We start from the raw sequence: 25,814 nt of genomic DNA, 5'->3' as shown, positions 1-25,814 counted from the left end.
GCAGGAATGACTGCCTATCTCCAGACCCTTGATATTGCAATAAACAAGCCATTCAAGGACCATTTGCGCATGGAAGTCAATGACTACATTGAAAATAGAATGGAAAGAAATCAGCGTGGAAACTTTGTGAAACCCCGTCTGCAAGAAGTCGTGACTTGGGTGAAGAAGTCATGGGATAAAATTACTGACAGCTGTGTCGCCAAGGCACTACGAGCAGGTTACCTGGACAAGACATATTCATTTAAAGGGAGCTATATTGCTGGACATGACAGATTGGGTCCACTTCTTCTGAAGGAAATGGAGGTGCAAGACATCCAGGACGGAATTCAGGGTATGGACACTTATGACGATGTTGTTGAAGAAGATGACATGATCATTATTGAATAAAGGTACATTTTTTTGTTCACATTTACCTGTTTATTAAAATTGCTGTCAATGTTCATTAAAATAAGCCCTCCCCTGAAAATAAGCCCTCTGGTGTTTTTCTGTCCAAAATATTTAATAAGACAGTGTCTTATTATTGGGGAAACACGGTAGGTGATGGGATCTCTCACACCCTTTGACCTCCCTGTTTTAGTGACTACTTTGCCCCATTAAACTTCTTTCAGAAATGGGGATAGACCCCTATGTCTTTCCTTCTGTCAACCTGTCATTTTTTGTAGTTGAGATCTTACTTAAATAGATCATACTGAAGGTGTTATAATTGCCTAATATATCCTTCCTTCTAGGTTCATGAAACTTAGAGATAGAAGATTCCCTATAGATCATTTAATTTGATGTTGATTTTGACCTCTGAGCTAACTACTTGATGACCTGATTGCACACTGAAAATTGCTTCTGAAAATGCTCTCATGTTTAACTGGTGGAAAAAAAATCTTTGCAGCAAGTTCTCTGATAAAAGTCTCATGTCCACGGTATATAAGGCATGGATTTAAATTTGTAAGAATAAGAACCATTCCCCAACAAATAAGCAGCTAAAGAATACAAATAGTCATTTTTCAAAGGAAAAAAAATTCAAACTATCAGCAACCATATGAAAAAATTCTCCAGGTCACTAAGAGTCATTAATGCACTGGTGATGCAGCTGTGAATTAATTTGTCCAACCATTCTGGAAAAGAATTTGGAATTTATGCCCCCCAAATCATTGAACTCCACACACCCTTTGGCCAATCAATGTTGCTACTAGGTTTATACCACAAAGAGATCACAGAAAAAAGATAAGGAACCATATCTACAAAAGTATTTATAGCAGTTCTTTTTTCAGTGACAAAGAACTAGAAACTAAGAGGATGTCTATCAATTGGGAAATGGATGAGAAAAATACAGTATATTAAATAAATATTTCATGTACAATATATGAAAATATTTTATTTTGTACAGCACATGAGACCAAATACGGTATATAGTGCAATATTGTTCCTAAATAAGAAATAACAAAATAGACAGTTTCAGAAAATACTGGATATATATATATATATAGCAATGAAGCATGAAATGAGCCAAAGTAGGAGAGAAATTTATATAATCACCCACAACACAATTAAAAAAAAAACTTTGAAAGACTTGATAATTCTGATCAACAAAATGATAAAACATAATTCCAAAGGATTAAAGATGAAGCATATCACCCACCTCCTGAAAAAGAGATGAGAGACTCAAGAGACAGAATGAACCATATGGTTTTTGGACATGGACAAATGTACAAATTTGCTTTTCTTGACTATGCATTTTTGTTATAAGCACTTTATATTTCCTTTATATTTTTCCCCCAGTGGAGGTAGAGATATTGAAGAGGAAAAAAATTGTTGTTAACTTTAAAAATTTAAATTAAAAGGAAATTACTCACATGTTGATGGTTGGTAACCAGTTGTTACCTTACTGTTAAGAGAGAGTTAATTTTCAAGGAGGATGACTTTGAAATGACTATGTTAAATACACAATATACTTTAGAAAGAAAAAAAAACCAAGCCTACAATTTCATGTAAAGTTCTTTTTTTTCTATTTGTTAAATGGAAATGCTTATCTATGCATGTTTGTCAAGTTCGGAATAAGAAAAAATAAAAATAAATTTTTTAAAGTCAATTTCATTTTTTGTGATGAGCTGTGGTGATCTGCCATATTCAGTGCCTTTCCAACTCATTTCTTGATGAAAATAATCATGATAAAGAGAGATAAGTCCTCCAAAGTAGACAAATGGCTTTGAAAAATTCATTATACACATGAAAGTTCTATTTGATTCCAAAAATCTGTGCCCGTTCCACTTCCTTCACCCCACTCACCTACCATGGACATTCCCTTTCCAGCAAAGACTATCATAATGGTGATTTTCCACTGAACACTTTAAGACAAAAGAACCTATCTGGAATAAATGCATTCAGTTCACACCACCTACCTACTCCAAAAGAAGCTTCCATGAAAATAATTTTTGAATAACTTTATTATTTTTGAGGCTGAATTTGTTAGCTGTTCTGCACTGTGTACAATTGCATCTTCTACCATGGTAAGTCTCCTGGGTGCTTTAATGGACCCTTTGAGTTTTTTTAGTATATTCTCTATTGGTTATTTCTTGCATCATTTCCTTGCACTCTTTTTTTTTTACTTTTTAATTCAAGTACGAGCCTTTCCCATATTTTTACTTTTCCATCTTCAAATTCTTTTTTGCTCTTATGATTTTCAAACTCAGTCTCCTCACCTGTAAAATGAGGAAGTTGAACATGATGGCCTCTAAAGTCCAAATCTATTTTCATAAGGCCATAGATCTAGAACTGAAAGAGACCTTAGAAGGTCATATAGTCCAACCCCTCTCATTTTACAGGAGGAAACAGGTTCAGGAAATTTGGTGACTTGTCTAAGGTCCTGTTGAGGACAGGGACTGTCTTTTGCCTATATGTCTATCCTTAGTACAATGCCCGTGCATAGTATGTCCTTAATAAACATTTATTGACTATGATCTTGTTGGCATTCATTCAATCTTAATTGTCTTAAAAGAAAGAATCCTTCTATATCTATTTGAGGAGGTCCCTCAGAATATCTTGCATGATTTCTTTGTCCAATCTGTGCTGCTCCTGGAACTTCAGCTGATTCAATTACACCATAGTAGTTTATTTTTATTGTCTCTGCTTTCTCCTTTGTTTTGGTCATTTTCTATTTTGGCTTATTTTTATCTTCTTGCATGACTTTTCAACTGTATTTCTATTTGTTATTTTTCAGTAGTAATATGAGAATTCTGGCTCCCTTAAACCTCTTAATCAGTCAGCTTAACTTCAAAGCTTTCCCACAAAATAAAACAAAAATGGGAGAATACATGTGTATGCACATACATATATATGTAAGTGAATATATATGTATGTATATATGTGTATGTGTGTATATCTATCTACATTGTGTACATATAGGCATCCTCTTGACATACACACACACACGCACATATGTGTTTATAGCCTCCTTCAAAAGAAGAAGCCTTATTTATTTTTGGTCCAGGACATGAGGTTAAAACTTAACATGTTTATGTCAGCCTTATAATTTAAGTGGAGAGGGGATAAAGATGGGAAGTGATAGTTGGGGAAGAATGAAGGGAAGCTATGGAAAGAGAAAGAGCAGAAGAGAGAGAAGGAGAGGAAGCAGGGAACCAATCACTAAATCTTATGAGCAAGAGTTGAAGAAGAATGAAGGGAAGTTATGGAAAGAAAGAAGAATAGAAAAAAGAAGCTAAACCCTAAATCTTATGAACTAAATCTCATCCCACCAGCTCTGTGAGGTAGTGTGGCCATAAATGTCTCTTCTGATAGATGTTCTAAAGCCAGAGAGCCCTGCCTCCTACACACTGGCTGCTCTGTGCTAAAAGCAGATTCCCGGAGGAGGCTGAATGTGGCAGTCTGAGGCTAAAAATTTCTGGTCAATTACTACTGGGTACACTAAGTAAAGGTCTGATTCAAGGAAGCATCTTCTTAGATTTTCTAAGAAAAGAAAGTCTATTTTACAAAAACAAGTCATGTCACCACAAAATTCAAATAATTACATCATAACACAAATCCTCCACCCTCCCCATACTGTGAGTTTAATTTAGAATTGCGGAAAAACACATTCCTACTTAACAGCTTCTGCTTCTAAGGAATGGCATGATTGTTACAAGTGATGCCAAAAACGTACCTTAGTCACTGATACTTAAGGTTTGCAAACACTCCCCTTTATAATTCCCAAGCTTCTTCCTCCTCACAACTAACTAAATACACATTACTATCAGTACATATGGGAGAGCTGGCATTTATTAAGCACCTACTATGTTTGAGAGCAGCTAGGTGGTGCAGTATTGGACAGACTGCCAGGCCTGGAGTCAGGAAGACATCTTCCTGAGTTCAAATCTGGCCTTAGATACTTACTAGCTATGTGATCCTGGGCAAGTCACTTAACTCTGTTTGCTTCAGTTTCCTTATCTGTAAAATGAGCTGAAGAAGCAAATGGCAAACCACTCCAAGATCTTTGCTAAGAAAATCCCAAATGGGGTCATACCTGAGTTGGACATGGTTGAAAAACAATTGTACATACACACACACACACACACACACACACATACACTCACACACACACCCTAAATAGACAAGTTTGTTTAACTCTAATATAAAGTTAAAGGCAGGGTAATGGGGTGGGGTATCTCAGAGAGGAAAGAAACCAGCTTTTGTCATTTTCCATGGTTCTTTATATCACATGGACCCATTTATGCTGCCAAATGACCAACTCCCTTCCTCCCACACAAGAAGAAAAACAAAAGTGACTGATCATCTTTGCTGGTAATAAACTTGACTATGGATAAAAAGCCTGGCAATCTCCTTCTGCAGGCTTTATTTACAGGAGAAAGGTTTGCTTATGAATTGTTTGCTTAGAATTTGGAACATATTTTCAATTTTAAAAAATGTTACAAATAGTGGTTAGGTTCAGTTCACAAGTGACTATCTTTTAACCTTACAGGGTGTCCCTAAAGTCTTAGTACAGTTAGCCTAATAGCCTAAAACTGAACAAAGACTGTGTGATGTCCTTGAAAAGAGAGGCAGCCTGTGGGTGTAGAGAGAGAAAGGGCATCACATTCTGGAAGACAGGATCCAGATGCTATACCTCTGACACACCATGGCTGTGTGAGCTTTAGCAGTGTCCCTTGGCAACTCACTAGGATGATAAGTGGCATCAGGGCTGGCCCCACTGATCCACACATTACCAGGAACTCCCTACACCAATAAAATCATAGAAGCAGACCAACATACATAGTACTGTTAGTCCAGTTCTAGGGTACAAGAAATAGGAAGCCACTGTGACTTAAAACTATCTCTGACAGGTTTACTAGTCCGTGGGGTCATGAAGAGTCAGACAGGACTGAATCACAACAACATACCAACAATCACAACATAGACACACACATGAAACAAGGAAACGTGTGCCAATCAGCTCAGCCATCTATTATGGTCTCTCAGAGACAAAGGAAAACTCAGAAGGTCCAGACAATTATGTCCCTATTTAGAAAATACAGGGTCTTCTGAGGGATGCCAACACTTGGAAGTCTTGCTATTAATGGTCAAAATTTAATTTCAAAGAGAAATGAAGTCTTTTCCAAATTCATCATTAGAACCCAGCACTTTTTGATGCACTAATCGTGACCAAGGTCAGTAAGAGTGAGTGCAGGGGCCAGTGGAGCTGCCTGGGGGCTGGAAGGGGGCAGGTCTGTACTCGAGATTCCACCAATCACTCTAACACTTTCTGGAGGCAACAAGGGCAGAGGAAACAACCCTGGACTGGAAGTCAGTGGGTCAATGAACATTTATTGAGCACCTGTTTGGTGCCAGGCACCACACTAAGCTCTGCGGACACACATTAAAGCAAAAGACAGTCCTTACTCTCAAGAAACTCAGTCTGACGGGGGAAACAACACGCCAGCAACGATGTACTAGCAAGCTATGTTCAGAGTAAACTGGAGACAATTAACAAAGGGCCCCAGGGGGTTCAAATGTCATTCACCATTACTAGCTAAGTCACTGTGGACTAGTCACTTATTAACTTGCAGCCTCAGTCGCCTCATCTGTAAAATAGGGAGAAGAGCACCTACCTACATCACAAAGTTGTTGTGAGAATCAAATGAGATAACCAATGTAAAACATTCTGCAAACCTTAAAGCATTATGTGTTAGCTGTGATTGTTATAGGAGGGACTGTCTAGCCAGACTGCATCAGTGGCGCCCAACCATTATTCATAAAGCTGTTTCACTTAAGAAAATGCATTTCTAGTTCTAACTGGCCACTAAGGGCGTGTTCCCAATGCCCCCACCCTCACAGTAGCAATAATGTTTGCAAGAAAGGCCTCTGGGTTTATTAACGATTTGGATTGAAAAGAGAAAAAAATAAGCCTATTTTTCTGATTCTGATCCAAGCCTTCATGAATTAAAGACTTTAAAAGGAAATGTGATGCCATCAAGCTGGGCAGTATAAACACACAAAACTGTTTCAGCAGCTTAAAACCTCTGTAGTCTTGGACCCCGGCAGCGACATACATAATGCAAGAATTAGGGTCAACAGCCCTAGAAAATGTGTTAAGTATTTCCAGTGCTTAGAACTGCCACAGCATACAAGAAAACATCCTGTTTCCTAATCAAGTGGAAAAGGGAGTCCTTGCTAAGGAGCAGTTAATACCCCTAGCCATGAAATGTAGCTGTTTTCCCCAGAAAATGGGAATATGCTCATCTTGTATCAACTGCCCTTCATTTCCAAGGCAGATGGTATGGGCATCAAACACTACCCCAGAAGGGGAGACATATTTTGTTCTGTTTTCCAATTCAAAGAGAGAGCAAAATGCCTTGGCATCTTTCAGAATGCCAGGAAAAAAAAATACTATCACTTCAGGAACAGTGGCATCATCCCCTTACAGAGACTTCATATTAAGTATGTATAGTATCTATTATGCATGTATATGTATGTATATGACAGACACTCAGACAATAGAGAGTCAACCTTAAAACCATAAAGGCTTAAGTTTACCTAAGCCACCTCTGACACATATAACTGTGTAACCTTGGGAATTCATTTAATCTGTCAGTTCTCTGGGCAATTCTTTAAGACTATAATTTTCAGGGAAGGTGCCAACATGTATAGGGAGAAGAAGTTTCCTCCCTTGGGAATTCCTTATACCAATGAAATCAGATTCAGTCTCTAACTCTATGTACATGTGTATCTCACACTACTATCAAGGAGACCAGATTACTGACTCAGTTTACTCTTCATAGCTTCTAGGGATATTCTAAGGTTCATATGTGGCAGAAGTCAGTCCCAGGAGAGTGAGACTCTAAAGGGAAGAATCATCCACTGGTAGATCCCGATGTGGGGAATTCAGGAGCAAGGTATCAGCAACAGTTCTCATGAGCAAACTCTGACAGTAATTTATCATGGAGAGGTTCTCTAATGCCAAAGCAGGAATGTAAATGAAAATAATCAACCAAGTAATTAAAAGGATATCAGTTATAATAGTGGTCACTCCCATTCCTTCTCTATTTCACCACCATGACCACCACAGAAAACAACATGGAATGAATTCCCTAAGCAATTACAGAAATATTATTCTTTGCTTTGGCTAAGGCAACCTACAAGTTATCCAAACCTCAAAAGTACCTTTGTCTCCAAAAATTTGTCTTCTTGGCAAAGAAATGATGATTCAGTGATCACTCCTTTTTGTATTTCCATTCATCATACTGGCACTACTAGTGGGAGGTGGAAGGGAGAGAAAGAGAGACAGAGACAGAGAAACAGAGAGGCAAAGCCAGAGGATGCCTGTTTTCTCTAGACATTTCAGCTGCCAAGTCTATTCTCTCCACCTTGTCACTTGAAATGCAGTGACTGGACCCAGTGTGCTTCATTCACTCTAAGAACTGCTATACTCCAGGGGTGCACACACTGAAGGGTTCATTATGTACTCCATTCACAACATTGCTATGAATGGGGAATCCAGAGAATTGCTTCAGTCCCTTCATTTTGACTGTTCCACCTTTGAGGGCTTTCTTTAGACTAGTACAAATTCTCTCCATAGTAAACAGCTTTGCTTTAAGTCAAGTCATTATTTGTGTTAAGGGACATTGACCTTGTTTAATTCATTAACTAGATATTTCCTTAAGGTAAGGAGATCAGACTGGCAAACAGTTAGAGACTACAATTGTGTATCTCTTGCTTTTATCTACAAGGCTTTGGTTGAGTGTGTGCAACAAATATTATGGATAAGAATTGGTATAATGTGAATTTCAAAGAAAAATCAGTTATTTTGGGGTGGCCAGGTGGCTCAGCAAGTAAGAGCACCAGCCCTAGTGTTGGGATGACCTGGGGATCGAATCCCGGGCTCAGATACTTAGCACCACACCCAGAAATAACTGGCCGTGTGACCTTGAGCAAGTTACTTAACCCCAATTGCTTAAAAAAAAAAAAAGAAAAATAAGTTATTTTACATATTACAGATAAGTTTTATGTATTCACTCAGATGTAAACTAAAGGTGTCAATGGAGAAATAATATAACAATCTTATTGTGAATCAATGCTGTCCTCACACTTACAGAAATAGCTTCATTTCATACTTACTTTTTAATCTTGAAGTTAGCAATCAGATACCCTATGGTTCAACTCACCATCTTTCTGATTCCCTGAACCAAACTTCCTTTCCTGGTCATCACTCCCATCTATGTAGTATTTTCTCCTATTAGAATATAACATCCTTGAGGGAAGGGATTATCTGACTTTTATATCTGTATTTCCAGAGCTTACTCTGCTCAAAGTTTAGCACACAGTACATTCTCAACAGATTTTTTTTCATTCATTGATAGGTATATGTAACCTATTCAAATTTCCCCACATAAATGTCGGCAGTTAAAACAAAGAAGTACTTGGGGTGGCTATACACTGGCCCTGAAGTCAGGAGGACCTGAGTTCAAATCCAGCCTCAGACACTTAACACACTTACTAGCCGTGTGACTTTGGGCAAGTCACTTAATCCCAACTGCCCTCCAAAAAAAAAAAAAAAAGAATATTGCCTTGGGGTGGCCAGGTGGCACAGTGAGTAAGAGTGCCGGCCCAGGTGTCAGGAGACCCAGGATCAGTTCCGGCCTCAGATACTTGGCACCACATAAAAAAATAACTGGCCGTGTGTGTAACCTTGAGCAAGTTACTTAACCCCAATTGCTTTAAAAAAAAAAAAAACAAAGAAGTTCTACTTGGGACCATGGAAGAGGATGGGGGGGGGGGGGAGAGAAAAAGAGAGAGAGACTTACTAAGCACTTACTATGTGCCCAATGAAGGCAACTAGGTGGCTCAGTGAATAGAGCACTGGGTCTGGAGTCAGGAAGACTTGAATTCAAATATGACCTCATACACTTACTAACTGTGTGACTTTGAGCAAGTCACTTAACCTCTATTTGCCTTAATTCTCCAGCTAAGGAAATAACAAACCACTCCAGCATCTCTGCCAAGAAAACCCCATGGATAGCATTGGCATACTATGGCCCATGGGATCACGAAGAATCAGACATGGCTGAACAGCAATGTACCAGACACTGTGTAGATACAAGAAATACAAGAAAACAAGATGATCTCTAGTCTCAAGGATTTCACATCCTAGGAGGAAAAGACAACAAGAAAGGAAACTAGAAAGATGTGAGGGAAGAAAGTGCTCTCCCAGGGGCAAGGCAGCTGGTAGGGAGGTGGAGTGAATTAACTGAGCCAGGAGTGAAGTGAGCAGCATGGAAGGAATCCTTCAAGAAGAATTCTGTACTTGGAGTAATATCTTCATTAGTTACAACACCCCTGGGTTAACACCTTCCATAAAAACCTTATCTGATTCTTGGCTTCTTGCGCAGCCACTACCAGAGTGACATCTTTACAAAAAGCTGTAAAAGCCAAGGGGAGCTGAGCAACTTTTGCTAAAAGTGGGAGGAAGAGAAGGAAGGATGTGGAGAGAGGTGCTACAATTCACTTACACTACCAAATGATACTTGCAGGAAACAAGGACATCTCAAAGATGTCAAACTATAAACAGTAAGGTCTCCCTGATGGAACTGCTTGTTTCACCAGTTCCCACCAGGCTGACCTCTTTTGAACTTCTCTACCAGCCCCCAGAAGGTTCTTCACACTGGAGGATCACTTTATCCCTGGAATTCACACCTTGAAAGAAGTCTCCACCTTTGGGACCCTGCCCTTTGAATAGCTCCCTCCTCCCCAAACCTCCATTTAAGGTGGGTACCCAGGTCAGACATCTATTTCCCACCATGCTGCACTCCTAACTACTCTATCATGCCACCTTTCTTTTTACTTTCTTTCCCTTCTGTAACTTCCTTCTATGTCTTCTCTCATTAGGATATAAGCAGAGACCATCTTTGTTACTCTTATTACAGTACTTAGCACAGTGCCTGGAACATAGCAAGTGGTTAATAAATGCTTGTTAACGATTGGCTGACTATTAATAATTGTATAACTAATCTAGAAGAGGGAATGAAAGTTCAAGGCTTATAAATCTCACCCGAACTATCTCCTTCATTTCCCACCAGATGCATTCCTTGAATTCCACTCTACCATTAGCAACCTCCCCCAGAAAAAGCACATTGCCAGGAAACCCATCATCACAGGGATTATAACATCTTTGGTACCCTCAGTACCCTCTGCCCCTCTGACTAGAGGGCCCCAAAGCCTCCAAATATAAATTACTTAGAGGTCCAGCCAATTCTTCATTTCCCACGACTTGCACCCCTTGGAGTCAATCCCATCATCATCATACCTTTGGACCAGGTACCTTCTTTATTCCTCACCCCCTTTTTCAGCTTTCTTTTGTGTATTCTCTTCTCCTATTAGATTGTAAGCTCCTTGAAGTCAGGAGCTGTCTTTTTTTTTCTTATTTGTATATCTCCTGTCCATCACACAGTGTAAGTATTTAATAAATGGGTATTGAATTGTATTGAAATGTAAATCTGATTAGGGTAAAGTAAGCAAGAGCTCACTAGTTTGTGTAAGCATGCAAAGACATAGCAAGTAAGTTTCAAAAAGACTAATTGTAAAGAGTCCAATGGATCTGTGATCTCACTGCTGTGAATGCCCTCTCCAACAATGTGAATTTCAACCCACTATGTTGATGGCATCCTATGCCATTTTTGCCCAGATCCTCCCATTAGCTAACCAGAGGGAGCCCACCCAATGTGCCAGGGAACCTTTCCTCACTCTCTCTTGACATTTCTCTTGAGAATATTGAGTGGGAAAACTTCTCAGACTATATCCTAAAATCTAGTAAGGTTTTTTTTGTGGGAACAGGCCTGAGTTTCAGTTTCACCCTTCCCCCTTCTTTACTACTGCCACATCAGCATTAAGTCCTCTAGGACCCTTCTTCATCTCTTGCTTTAGCATTTGCCAAATAAGGACATGTACATTTGGATTGGCTATACGCTGTTTCCCTGTCCTTTGTCTTTTTTGCGCCTAGACCATAAGCCCGTCCCCAGCCAATTGGAATAAGGGATAGTGGTAAGAGGGAGTTTGTCTGCATTAGGGTATAAAACCTGCTTTGTCCTCTGTAACATGCCTCCTTCCTTCAGTCTGTCCCAGAGGAAGTGATGCCCTCTTTTCACGAGAACTGAATAAAAGGTTCCTGTTCTTTCCTTAAGACATCTTTAGGGTTTTATAAAATTTGGGTAGGGGATTTGCAGGATCTCCACATTTTGGGAGTCCCATACACGACACAATATCAATGGAGTATATTGGCAATCCATTGGTAATAGTAGCCAAATTGGTTGTTTCTTTGTTGTCCATATACGGCTTTCTGTCTCCCAAAGCACTTAGCACTGAACCTAGAATATAATAGGTACTTAATAAATACTTATTCTCTTCCCCCTCCTTTCAAAGCCTATGCTTTAAGTTGGTACAACTCTGAAAGGAAAAATCATACTTTGAATACATATGTATATACACATGTATGGATATCTACATGTGTGTATGTATATGTGTGCATACACACATATGCATGTATGATAAGGACCATCAAACTTCCTTCTTCCTCACACATAATTCTCCATCTCCTGTCTGCATGCCTTCATACTGGCTATTCTCCACACCTAGAAAGCTCTCCTTCCTTCCTCCCTACCCCCTCTTAGGATTTCTGTTGTTCAGTTGTTTAACTCTTTTGGATCCCACATGATGTTTTCTTGGCAAAGATATTGGTGTGGTTTCCCATTTCCTTCTCCAGTTCATTTGACACATATGGAAACTGAGGCAAACAGGGTTAATTGAACTGGCCAAGGTTGCACAGCTAGTAAGTGTCTGAGACTGCATTTGCTACTCCACCTAGCTCCTTCCCTTAAAATTCCTAGCTTCCTTCAAAACTTAGCTCAGTCACACCATCCACACTGCACATGTTGTCTTCCTCCAAAGACATAAGGTACTTGAGAGCAGAGACTACTTTAGTTTTGTCTGTGTATCTCCAATGCCTAGCATAGCCTAAGTATTTGATAAATGCATAGTGATCAGCTGATTAACGTGTATATATGTAACACCAGCTGGGTTGCCTGAAAACCTGGAATGAAAATAAACAAGAAAAAAATCAGCTAGTCACAATCAGAGGGAGAGGGGTGACCACCTCATTAAAGCTAAACAGGAGGGCAGACCCTAATATTTTGCTACATATGGGTATGATATGCATATATAATACAGATATGCATACAGATACATAACTTGAAATCTAAAAGTATTAAACAAAGGAGAGACTAGAGTGAGCATGTGATTTCATATAGAGAATTCTCTCTTTACCAACACAGGGGCAAGTCCTCTGTCAACTGATAGAAAGTTGGCCAGGGTACTTAGAGGTTAAGGGACTTGTCCACAGCCATATAAACACTCAGTATCAGAGGTAACTAGCTCTGAAGCCACCTCTTTAGACACTATGGCAGACTGTCTCCAATAAAGAAATAGAAACAAAAGACTCCAGCCTGCTACAATCCAGATAATAATTTTCTTTCAAACTCAACTAATTTGTTGTTATTGTGGCAAGATGTGGTAAGTCATGATGACTGGAATAGCTCAGGATAGCTCATGGAATAGCTCTTGGCCTCTCTAAAGTAAGGACTTAACAAAGGTTTGTCTGAGGCAACACCCATTCAATGACTAAAGGCTAGATAAGAACCGAGAAAAAAGCTAGCCCAATTTATCATCACAAAACTTTCCATTTGGGAGGGAAAGACCATTGGAATTTCTGGCCAAAACAGAAAACAGTTACTATTTACACTCATTTTAAGCCATCAGTACCTAAACAATGAGCCACAAAAGCTTGGACTAAGGGCTATTGTTGGCTATTCAATGAGAACCAGAATGACTTGGGTTTAAAGATGTAATCAAGTAGCTCCATTTGAAATCCAATGGACTTTTTTAAAGCTTGTTTCTTCAGAGCTATATTTCAAGAAATCATAGATGAAAACTGTGCATGACAAAAAGTAAATTGTCCCAGTTTTTTGAAGGAGAAAATGATGATGATGATGACAAAACTTTTTAAATCTAGGCTCCCAACCCCCCAAAGCTCTTAGAAAACATAAGCAACCAAAAATTATATTTCCATGAACTGAGCATCCACATGTAAGGTAGGCATCAAAGACTGAAATACCTCACAGGCAGGCGCACGCATGCACACACACACACACACAGAGTTATAGTTTCTGAGGCATAAAAGTCATCAGCATCAACATTACTGTCTGCTGGATAAACTTTGACAGCCAGTAAGTTAATGAGGTCCCAACTGTCACCCTCAATTTTAACATCTAATTTCAGTGTTTTCTTCCTGAGACCATAACCCAGCAGAAAGAGACTGAACATATTAGAGCCTGGCTTTCTTCCTCTTTTGAACTGCTCAGGCTCCCAAGTGGCATCTTTAAACAATGCATCTAATCTTCACAGAGATGGCAGTGACATCAGGAACATATTTCAGAACCCAGTTCTCCGAGCAGCCAAAGCAACTGGGTACTGATCAGCCCAGCCATCCTATGCTCTGTCTCAGCCTGTCCTTGGGCAGGAAAAGTAAAATTATTAAGGAACTGTCTGACTTAGAGTCTGCCTCTCTGGAAGGAAAAAGAGAAGATGAAACCCGTTCCAGAAAAATATTTTTCAGCTGTCAAAACCAGCCATCTTAGACCTAAGGATAGCCAGAGGGAAGCAGTTCATCCCAAGGGGAGAGGCCCTAATAGTTCAAATTCATAGAGGATATTCCAAGTAGAAAGGAGATTAGAAGTAAGGAGTTGAGGAGTGCCCCCAATAGATGAAGACCCAAGCAGAACAAGCCTGTATAGGGGCCTTGAGGCATAAATGATTGGGTGAGAACATGTCCTCACACCCCAGGCCATGTCAGGCAGGTTCACTAAGAGGCAAAGAATTCTTGTCTTTTAATTAAAAAATCGTCCCACTCCATCAAATCAATTAAATTAAATTTTTCAGAAGAGGTTGTTAAGAGCAAGAAATAAAAATCTTCACTACACACAAAGAAAAGATAATATCATTCTTCTTTTAAAAATAAAACAACCCTGATGAAGAAATGAGAAGATGCTCCCCCCGTTCTCTTCCTTGCAGAGACGGGAGGTCTATGGGTATAGACTGTGGTTATCCTAAGAAGTAGTTTTGCTAATGGCTTTTGTTTTTCCCCTCTGTTTTTTATTCTCTGTGATAGGGATGGTTCTTTGGATAAAGAGGGAAGAGAGAGAGTTATTTGGAAATGAAGGCTATGTAAGAGAGAGAGATCAATAAAAAATTTTTAAAATTAAAAAATCCATTCACCGTCTACTCCAATATCTACTTTGCTGATTGTCTAGAGAGATATTATGAAGAGAAATGTAATTACACTGTGGATTAGACACTTGCCGAGCAGACTGAAGCCCTGGCAGAGAAACTAAATTGTAGTTAGGCCAGAATTTCATGACAAAACATCCCATGAAGTACTCTAATGGCAACAGCTGTCATCGTTATCATGTAGTGTGATATCCTCTGATTTGTGGGGTATCTTCCAAAAAATTCAGCTGGAGGCAGAATCAGCCTGGTAAGCCTGCAAAAAGGTTCTTGGAGATATTGGAAGAGAGATGTCCTTCCTCCAACCCCACCTGAGGATGGTTCAGAAGACCTTCCTTTCTCTGTTGGACTTGGTAAGTCCTTCCTGAGTATATACTCTATAGATAAAGCCTCTGAGGCACCCAGGTCACCCCCAGGTAACAATTAACAATTAAGTTAAGGCTTTATATATCATAGAAATATAATGATATATAATATATAAATGTAGTACATATACATATGTAGTAATACATACATACATACATATATAGTCTGAATTACAAATCAAAGGATAATAAATTTGGAGTTAAAATGGAATCTTAGAGATCATTTATTCAAAACCTCTCAGATAAAAAAACTGAAGTCCAGAGAATTAAGTTAAGTGAATTGCCTAACATCATCCAAGAGTAATGGTGCTCACATTTGAACACAGGTCCTCAGACACCAAATTCAGCCGTCTTTATCCTACATCATGCTGGCTCTGCTCCATGTAAAATAATTTAATGTGGGAATGTTCTACCTTCCTCTGCAACTTTATAAAAATGCAAGGCTGGAAAACAACTCAGATATCAACTAACTCAACCCCCTTTGGATAGGTGAGGAAACTGAGGCTCAGAGGGTTTAGTGACAAAGTCCTGAATAAAATCCATGTCTCTCTTATAGTAGGATGGATGTCTGATAGATAGATGTATATACATACACATGTATACATATATACATGATTCCTTTTGGTTAGCGATAATTAGGTCAGAGAAACATAGAGTCAGTAGATAAGATTTGCTGCAAAGCCAAATGTCCACTAATAAAAAGTGTGCTCCTCTACAGGAGTGAAATACGCTAATTAGAGCAAGAGAACTCATAAAACAGCAGCAGGAATTCCAGCTGTGTAGCCAATGGGCCATAGACACGATTATTCAGGGAGTCAATTATGAAGGATTTTTTCCTAATCATCTTCCTTCTACTGCTTGACCTTCATTCACTACTCTGTTTTAAAAGCAGCAATTTAGATATATCCATTTTTCTCTTTTATGCTAAAAGATTTGTTGAAGGGACCAAGATGGTGGAAGGAGGTAGATACTAAGTGAAAGTTTGGAGACTCCTAAGGAGAGTGAATTTATTCATTTTCACATTTGTCTGCCCCATCATGGTGGAGGGTGTCTGGATTCTTGAAGGCTTACACCATCAAAATACGAGATCCAGCAAGTCCTAACAAAATGAGAAGGTTTTCAAGTACAAGACTGGCAATGAATTCTATCTATCATCCTAGGATTCACTTTGCGAAGTACAGAGGGGCACCTCACCAAACAGTTTGACCACTGAATCATGAATTTTTTAGCCTAGCAACTCTTGAAGAGTAGCTACTAAATGATAGAGGGCTTGAAACTTGCATTAGTAGCTCGAGTATCAATGTCAATTAAATCAAGGATCTATGAGGCACCAATCAAACACATTCTGTCTCCTACTACTCCACTAGGATCATAGATTTAGAGCTGGAAAGGACGTTCAGGGTCATCATAATCTTACAGATGAGGAAATTGAGGCCTAGAGCAGCTAATTAACCTGCCAAAGTAAAGGTCAGGTCACACAGGTAGGAAGCAGTAGAACTGAGATTCACAAACAGGTCTTCTGCTTCCAAATCAAGTGTTCTTTCCATTTCATCATCCTGTCCTAACACTGAAGCATTCATGCAGGTCAAAGCGCTGCTGAATTTACAGTCAAAAGAACTGAGTGCAAACTCTGGCACTGCCATTCACCACCTGTTGTGAGCTTTGTTTGGCAAATCACTTCATATGTCCAAGCCTGCTTCCTCATCTACAAAATGAGAGGGCTGAACTGCATGACTTTTAAGTGCCTTTCCAGGAATCTATGATCTCCATAAAGTAGAATGACACTCATCTTCACCTTAAGAAATGGTCCCTTCAAAAGGTCACAGGAGCTAGGATTAAAACCAAGAATCACCTACCCAGCAAAACTGAGTATAATGCTTCATGGGAAAATATGGTCATTCAATTAAATAGAGGATTTTCAAGCATTCTTGATGAAAAAGCCAGAGCTGAACAGAAAATTTGACTTTCAAATACAAGAAGCAAGAGAAGCATGAGAAAGTAAAAAGGAAAAAGAAATCATAAGGAATTTATTAAAGTTGAACTATTTACATTCCTACATGGAAAAATGATAATTATAACTCGTGAGACTTTTCTCAGTATGAGGATAGTTGAAGGGAATGTATATGTATATATACATATATATGTATGGATAGGAGAGTGTATGTGTGTATAAATACATATGTGAGTGTGTGTATATATGTGTACATATATACATAGACAGAGGGCACAGGACCAGTTGAATATGATGGGATGATAAAATGAGGTAGTTGGACTATAAGATTGCTAAAGTCATTTTTAACTCTAAATTCTATGGATTAGTTTTCAAAGCCTGTGATTAACTAAGGCAGCTACATTTTTTTAAAACAGAAACAGAGAAAGATAACTACTTCATTATTTAAGGATTGAAAATTATTGTTATTGTTATTCCTCTCCCCCCAAAATAGTTTTTATAATTATGCAATCCATGAAGACTGATTTTACTTGTTTCTTGGTTGGATAAATTCCTGTGACAGTAAGATATATGGTATAGCAGAAAGTATATGGAACTTGGGAAGCAGGAGACTGTTCTTTGTTAGTTTTGTGTTTTTTGACAAATTATAAATTTTAGGATCACAGATTTAAAGCTGGAAGGGACTTTATAGGTCAGTCATCTAGTTCTATCCTTCATTTTACAAGTGGGGAAACTGAGGCCCAGAGAAGTTATATAACTTGAGATGGTCACACATGACTAAGTAACAGACCCAAGCTTCCAACCCTAACTTCTGATATGTGGTACCTGGGTTTTACAGCAAAGAGAAAACACAGGCACAATTTTTTTCTTTGGATTCTCTGACTTCAAAACCAGCAAACTCCATTAAGAAAAACTGAATGAGGAATCAGACTTTAGTCACCAAGGGTGTTGTCAAGTATTCTTTTTTCTATTCTTCTTCCAAAGATGCTAACTTTAAACACTCAATCTTCAAGTATTGTTATTAACTCAAATAAAAAGCTGATCTAGTTTCTTCTTTTAATTAAAAAATATATATTCTGTTTTCGCCTATGAACCTATGACAGCCTACTGCAATGGTCTAAAAAACAACAGTAATAAAGGCTATTATTTATATAGGGTGTTAAGGTTTGCAAAGCATTTTACACACATCTCATTTGATTTTGCAAAAATCCTGAGACAGATACTATTATTATGCCCATTTTACATCTACCCCACCCCCGGACAGATTTGGATAGGACAAAATGAGAATAAAATGAGATATTTGCAAAACACTTTGCAAACCTCAAAGCACTAAGGAAATTCTCCTTCTTTTTGTTGCTGTTATCAGTAGTAGTTGGAGCAGTAGTTGTAAGTACTAGCAGTAGTAAGTAGTAGTAGTAGTAGTAGCAGCAGCAGCAGCAGTAGTAGTAGAAATCTGTTCTCTATCCATCGAAGGGGCACCCAACCCAACTGCAACTATGGGTTTAGCTCCACACCAAAATAAATTCTATTCCTCTGGTAGATAGCTCTACCCTGCATCACAGAGGGTCTCTCACTAGAAAAGCTAAAACTGGTCAAAGGTTAAGACGTCTTAGGTTAAGAATGGCCCTGTCCTAGGGGTAGGGTCAATGCTATTACCATCTTCATTTTACAGATGAGGAAACTGAGGCTGAGGGAATAATTATTAACATTAAAATTATCTGAATAATAATTATTAATATATGAATGTTATTATGTAAATAATAATAATAGGGTTCAGACTCTGATTTCATGGGTATGAGGAGCTCCCCACGTGAAAATTCTATCCACTGACAAAGACTGGCAATTTGTCTGCAATTCAAGTCTTAAGACAACTAGTTGCCAGAGGCACTAAGAACTTAAGTGACTTTTCCACTGTCACCCAGACAGGTCAGAGGCAAAATCTGAACCCAAGTCTCAGTGATTTCAAGGGTTGATCTCCATGTATTCTGCCAAGCTGCTAGAAAGTAAAACCTGGAGAAATTATTTCCCCAGGCTCAAACAGAGAATGACAAGGATTAGCATTTGAACTCAAAGCCTCGGGCCTTCCAATCCACACTCTTTCCATTGTCCCATTCTACTGCTTAAAGGTACTCCCACAAGTCTAAAACAACAACTTGTGCTTAGGTAATGACTTATGCTATCCAAACTCTTTCACACACAGTATCTCCTTTGTTGAACATCCCTGATAGGTAGACAAGATAAATATGATCCCAGCCTCAGTTTACAAATTAAGAAACTAAAGGAGGGGCACATTAATTTGATAAAAGCACACAAGTTAGTGACAAAGTAGGCCTATAACCCAAGTCATAGGGATGGAAGAGGCCTGTATCAGTCTCCACCATTGGACAAATGAATGAAGGCACTGCCAAGTTTACACAGTTAATAAGTATTCCTACCACTCCAGTGTGCTTTCCACTCTTCCAGATTCAACCTCTCTTCTTTATAGGACAGTATTAAGTCGAATATATTTCCCCTTAACTCCTTAAACACTTAGGATACAAAACCAGCTCCCTTAGAAGTTTTTCTTTTCTAGCTTGGTTCATTTCTACAATTGTTTTACATATTCTGTACTGTTTTGTGCACCTAGAAGCATCATGCTAGCCAAATATTCGTGTCACAAGAATATAGAAATCGCCCCAATACCGGAGGCAGTCTGTAGATACCTAACAAAGGGGCCAGGTCGTGCATACAAGATGTGATCGGGCAGTTGGTAACTTTTGTTTGACTCAAATCATATTTCACAGCTTTTAAGTCAGCAGATGGTTTTAAAAAGGGAACTTAGAAACAACAGTCCATTTTTCATATAATCAATCAACTCAGGTTTTTTGTTGGCTTTTTAAATTCAAGAATCTTAATCATGCTCTTTAAACCAACCAACCACCACCACCAAAAAACCCTCCTAATTGGTCTTCTTAGATAAACCATGAAATGTCTGAAAGGGCCCATCTGCTAGAGACTGCTGAAGAATTTTTTTTTTAAATTTAAATACATGAAACCTTTACTGATATCTTTTAAGTGTCTGTACTCTTACCCTTCCATCTCACAGTGCCCTTTGTTCACTGCCAGGGATCAGATTTCTTATTGCCCAGTAACAGGATGACAAAACTAATATGCTTTAAAAGGACAGGAAGAAAAAATCAATCAATCAATCAATCAATCAATCAATGAATAAATAAATAAATAAATAGATGGATGAATGAATGAATAAATAAATAAATAAATGAATGAATGAATGAATGAATGAATGAATGAATAAATAAATAAAAGGACAGGAAGAAACGAAAGGCAGATAAAAAAGAATAGAAGGATTTTGGAAACATGGAGGTGTATGGGGAGGCATTGTAGCGATACCTTCACCTTCTCAGAAAGTTTTCAAGGCTTCCCATTGAACCCAGAGACTACGAGTCCTTAAGATAACACATATAGTCAGTGAATCCACAAGCATTTAGGAAGCCCCTGATATCTGGTGCCAGTCACTGTACTAGGGTCTGGGGCATAGAAAAACAAAAATTAAATGGCCCCTGCCTTCAGGGAGCTTACATCTTCTCAGGGTAGACAACATGTATCTTCAAAATAGAAGGATAGGGGCTGGACCTCTGATGTCATTGTTACGTGGAATTCCCAGACTAGAAAACTTCCTCCTCTGGTGCAGGTTAGCACCTTCTCTGCGATCACAGTCTTAGAGAGTTTGCTAGATCTACTGAGAAGTTAACGGGTTCACCCAGAGTCAGTCAGTATGTGTGAGAGGCAAGTCTCGCACCCAGGTCCCAAGGCTGGCCCTTTATCTATTATGCAATACTGACTCTCATATATTTTGTAGTTATTTTGCACACATGCAAAATAGATACAAGGTAATCCAAGACTGGAAGCAGGGAGAATAATTAGGTCATTGCAATAGTCCAGGCAAGAGGAGATAAAGGCCTGACCCAGGATGGTGGCCATATTAGTAAAGGAGAGCTGCAAAAGATGCAGTGGAGACAGAAGGCACGAACTCGCCACTAGGGGTATCAGAACAGATTTCATGTAGAAGATTTTGAAGAAAACAAGGGATTCCGAGAAGTGGAGATAAAAAAGGGGGTACATTCCAGACACTGCTGTTGGTAATGGTGAGTTGATTCCATTGTTTCTGACTCTTCATGACCCCATTTGGGCTCTTCTTGACAAAGATCCTAGAAGGTTTCCCGTTTCCTTCGGCAGTCCATTTTACAGAATAAGAAACTGAGACAAACAGGGTTAAGTGACTTGCACAGGGTCACACAGCTAGTAAGTATCTGAGGCCAGATTTGAACTCATGAAGAGGTTGAGTATCTACTCTACTCTATCCACTGCACCACCCAGCTGCCCCATTCCAGGGACAAGGAACAGTCAATTCAAAAGCAGGGAGAAGGGCTGTCAGAGGAACAGTAAGAAAGACATTTTGGCTGGGTTCCGGAAAGCAGGAGTGATATGTTACAATAAGGATGGGAAAACATGTCCTGACCAGGTCGCCTAACATGACTTTGTATTTGATCCTTGAGGTAATAGGGAGCCACCAGAAATGTATGGAATAGGGGGATGATACAGTCAAACCTGTGCCTTAGAAAAATCTCTCCGGCAACTATGTGGAAGATGGATTACAGGAGGGACAGACTGGAGGCTTGCAGACCAAGTAGGAGACTATTGCAATAGTTCAGGCAAAAAGCAATAAGGACCTGAGCTCAGGTAGTCATCATATTAGTAAAGAAACTATGACAGAGTCAAGAGATGTTGTGAAAGCAGAGAAGACAAGACCTGGCAGCCGATAACCCTGGACACGCGAGGGTTCCATCTGTTTTGCTCGGTTGTTTTATTTTTTTTTTTTCAAAGAATTTGAATTTGGGTCAATAAATCACAAAAGGATCAGCAGAGGCTGGCCCAGCCTCGTGGTAACTGATACTCATCCCATCAAGCTATTCCCCTGGCAATAAAGAGGGGCTGTCAATCACAGGAAGAAGCTACTGGATCTCCTAGGCTGTCCTGCTCCTTGCAAAAGTTCTCAAGCTTGGAGATCTCCAGGCCCTGCTGTGCCTGGAGGCTGGCAGTCTAGAACCAGCACATTTGTTTGCTACAAATGTTTAAGAAGGGAATCCTGGGCTGCTTATCAGGAAAAAGGGAAGATGAGAATACCACGTGCCTGACATCCACCTGAACAGATGCCAATCAGGAAGCTCTCAGAGGATCAGCATCTTACAGGGGACAGAGTTCAGGAAAGAATGGCTAAGGAAACAGGATGTGAGTCATTTAATTTTGCAATGCCACTTGGCACTGTGTTGTATCTACAGACCCCTGGAGCACAGGGTCATAGCTCCAACATCACAGGAGCTGGTTAAGACACCTCAGAAGCCTAGTTCTGAACCCTTCATTTATTTTAAGGAAAATCCAGATAAGGAAGTGGAGGTCTAAAAAAGTTAAGTGACTTGTCCAAGGTTACTTGTCTAGTAATTTGAAATACCATTTTACATCTCCAAGTTCAATGCTCTTTCTACTGCCTCACATTGACCCTGAACTGTAAGCAGTTTGTGATAACTCTTTGAGCAATTTGGTATAAGTACCATCTCTTTTTTCATATGCTTATAGACCAAATATTTATAAATCTACAAATATTTATAAAACTACAAATCCTCCTCTGATGCCTCATCATGGCAAAAATATGGGCCTGGGTTCTTTGGAATTTTGTTGATAGATCACAAGTTCTAGTAGGTACCACCAAGTCAGAAAGGCTTTGAGCAAAGATCTACCAACAAATCAAGAACGAACCAACCCAGTTTGTTTCTGAGGCTCAGGTTGACTACTGGACTACAATAGGTTTTGGCCAGGGGAACTCATAAAAGAGCCCACTAAAGTATCGAGGGGTCAAGATCGAGGTAGGAAAGTGAACTCCATAGGTTCATGTGAAATTATGGACTTTTTGAAGTAAGAAGAATGTGTCAAGCTGCAAAATAAATACTAATTATTTAAAAAAACTGCTTATGAAACTACAGGGACCCTATTTCTGACAAAGAATTTAAAACTGAATCAGATTTTAAACTACCTGAAAAGCTGCTGTAGAGAAGAAAACATATAGTCTAGAGAGAAGTAGGGGGGCGGGGGGAGGGGGCGGGAATCAATTATCACTGAGTTTATAGGCAGTCCTCAACTTACAAGAACTAATACTTAGAGTGTTCTGCCCATTATTGCTATAGTATTAACTTCCATCATGACATATTGTATGCAAATAAGCTTTTCAGAATTAGCAAATTAAACCCACAACTTGATGGCAAATGCCTAAGACAGGCCACAGAAGGAGAGCGTCACAGGAACTGTGGTTGTGTCCTATGCAAGGAAGACTATGTCTAGCAGTCTACTTACTGTCTCTGTGACCTCACACAAGTCACTTCATGTTACAGGTGGCCTTGTGCTTTATGGGATTCCTATGACCCACCTCATGATTCAAGATGCCACCAATGTAGGAATTTTACTATAGAATGACTAAGTAATAAACCAAGTCCCATCATGCCTTTGCCACAGCTTCACCCTGGAACCTCCCTCAGTGCCCGAGAACCCCCACCCTGGGATGTGTATCTGCCATCCTCCTTCTCCCACTGGTAGGTTCCTTGTCCAAAACTTCTACTGTGAGGAGGGGTCCAGGTTGTCCAACCTTTGTTGCCCACTTGCCTATACTTAGGACTTTCTGATTGCTACTATCCCCAAGTACCTCCATCCATCCTCCTATAAGCTCCTTGAAGTTAGGGACTCTATTTTTGCTTCTATTGTGTGCCCACTATTTAATACAGTGACTGACACATAGAACTTAATAAAGGCTTGTTCTCTGCTTTCCTGTCTGTAATCCCACTTTGGAATATTCTCTTCCTGGGTACAAGAAACACTTGCATTAAGCATGATCTATTCTAACTTTTTTTACTTGCATAAGACACATAGTTTCCTCTGAAGCCTATCATTCCCTCTGGAACTTTTGCAACACTTTATCTTACCCCTACCAGCTCTGATAAAAGTAGCTTCTCCAAGGTCATGTGCAATGTGGGTATTAATTAGTACCTGTAATGGATAGACTCCCTCCCCTGAATTAATAGTCGCCTCCTGAATATTACTGGTTCTGTGTTATCCTTAAGCTAAGTTTGAAAAAACTTCACTTCAGGCTTTCCATCTACCATCTTACCACAGTGCCTGAGACCAAGGGGAAGCTGTCCAACAGCCCAATCAAGAGTTCAGAAAGTCTATCCACGTGAATGAACTCTGGTCAAGGAGCATTCCCCAAACCTTCAAGGACAATCAAACAAGTCAGACTTTATTGATAAGGGATATTGTGATAAAAGCATTTTCTCTAAAGCAACTCAGGCTCAAATTGAATTCTCCCAAAAAGTTCATTCTGCAGAAACACTGCTACCTATCTTACACAAGAATGGTACCAATGGCCCATGAAGATTCATTAAAGACAAAAACCTCAGAGGAAATCGTGTTCCAGCAACTTTTTTTGTAAAAAAAATTTATAGTCATATTGTTTGTTTTTACATCATCTCAATTTACAAACACATCCCTTCTCATCTCCCATGGAGCACATTATAACCCTTAGTATAATAAAAAAGAAAGAAAACAAAAGCAATTTGTCAAAATCCGTCTATATCAGCTATGTCTGATAGTATATACAATATTGTGTATCCATAAGGTGTCCCCCCACCCTGCAAGTTTTCCAGAAGAAAAGGGAGGTGCATTTTCTCAACCATTCTCTAGGAATAAGCTTAGTCATTCTATTTATATAACATTCTTTTTTTAGTTTTTGCATTGTTTCCATTTTCATTGTAATAGTCATAGCACGTGCTTTTTGGACCCATATGTACAAAAATATTTAAGGCAGCTCTTTTTGTGGTGGCAAAGATTTGGAAATTGAGGGGATGCCTATCAATTGGGGGTGGCTGAATATACAGCTAGGAGGCACAGTAGACAGAGCATCAGGCCTGGAGTCAAGAAGACTCATCTTCATGAATTCAAATCTGGCCTCAGAAACATAATAGCTGTGTTACCTTGAGCAAGTGTAATGGTAATGGGAATTTGAAGATCTTCCCTGCCCCTTAAAAGGCCTAAAGGGATTTGAAGACCTTCCCTGCCCTTAATAGGCCAAATGTAATTACATGGAGCCTGGGGCAGGGGGGGGAGGGGAAGGGGAGCTTGTTGAAAGGGTGGAATAGGAAGGGTGGAGCAGGAAAGAGTCCAAGAGGGAGCCAGAACTGCTGGGAGCAAACAACATGGAGGGTGAGTAGCTATCATGAGTAAGAGAGTAGCATTCTTACTTAAGGGAGCCTGTTTTGTTTTGACAGCCTGATGGAGGGAAAGCTTGGGAATGTTGGTGTTCAATGCATTGCTTATGTGTACCAACTTGATGGTTACTATGATGAATCTGGCCTTCTGGTTTGGGGATTCGGTTTTCTGATATTTGAATAAACGCTTTGGTTCTGTCCACCATGTGGAGAGTCTGTTACATTTTGTGATTCACAACTACACCAGCATATTCATAGCTGCCATGGGCACTGAGAATATCACATTGGCATTATAGCAAGTCACATAACACTGTTTGCCTCAGTTTCGGCGTTTGTGAAATGAGCTGGGGAAGTAAATGACAAACCATTCCAGTATCT

General features: G+C 39.4%; 1 protein-coding gene across 1 annotated transcript in view; it reads right to left on the bottom strand.

The window, feature by feature from the left end:
* FRMD3 (FERM domain containing 3) overlaps window positions 1–25,814 on the bottom strand; it is a 348,473-nt gene that overhangs the window by 227,778 nt on the left and 94,881 nt on the right. The window lies entirely within an intron of this gene.

This window comes from Petaurus breviceps, unplaced genomic scaffold, assembly GCF_028583685.1.
Source record: "Petaurus breviceps papuanus isolate PSGF00001 unplaced genomic scaffold, PetGlider_PUasm1.0 138, whole genome shotgun sequence".
Lineage (NCBI taxonomy): Eukaryota > Metazoa > Chordata > Mammalia > Diprotodontia > Petauridae > Petaurus > Petaurus breviceps.
Note: the sequence above shows the minus strand (reverse complement) of the source record. Positions and strands in the feature narration are given on the sequence as shown.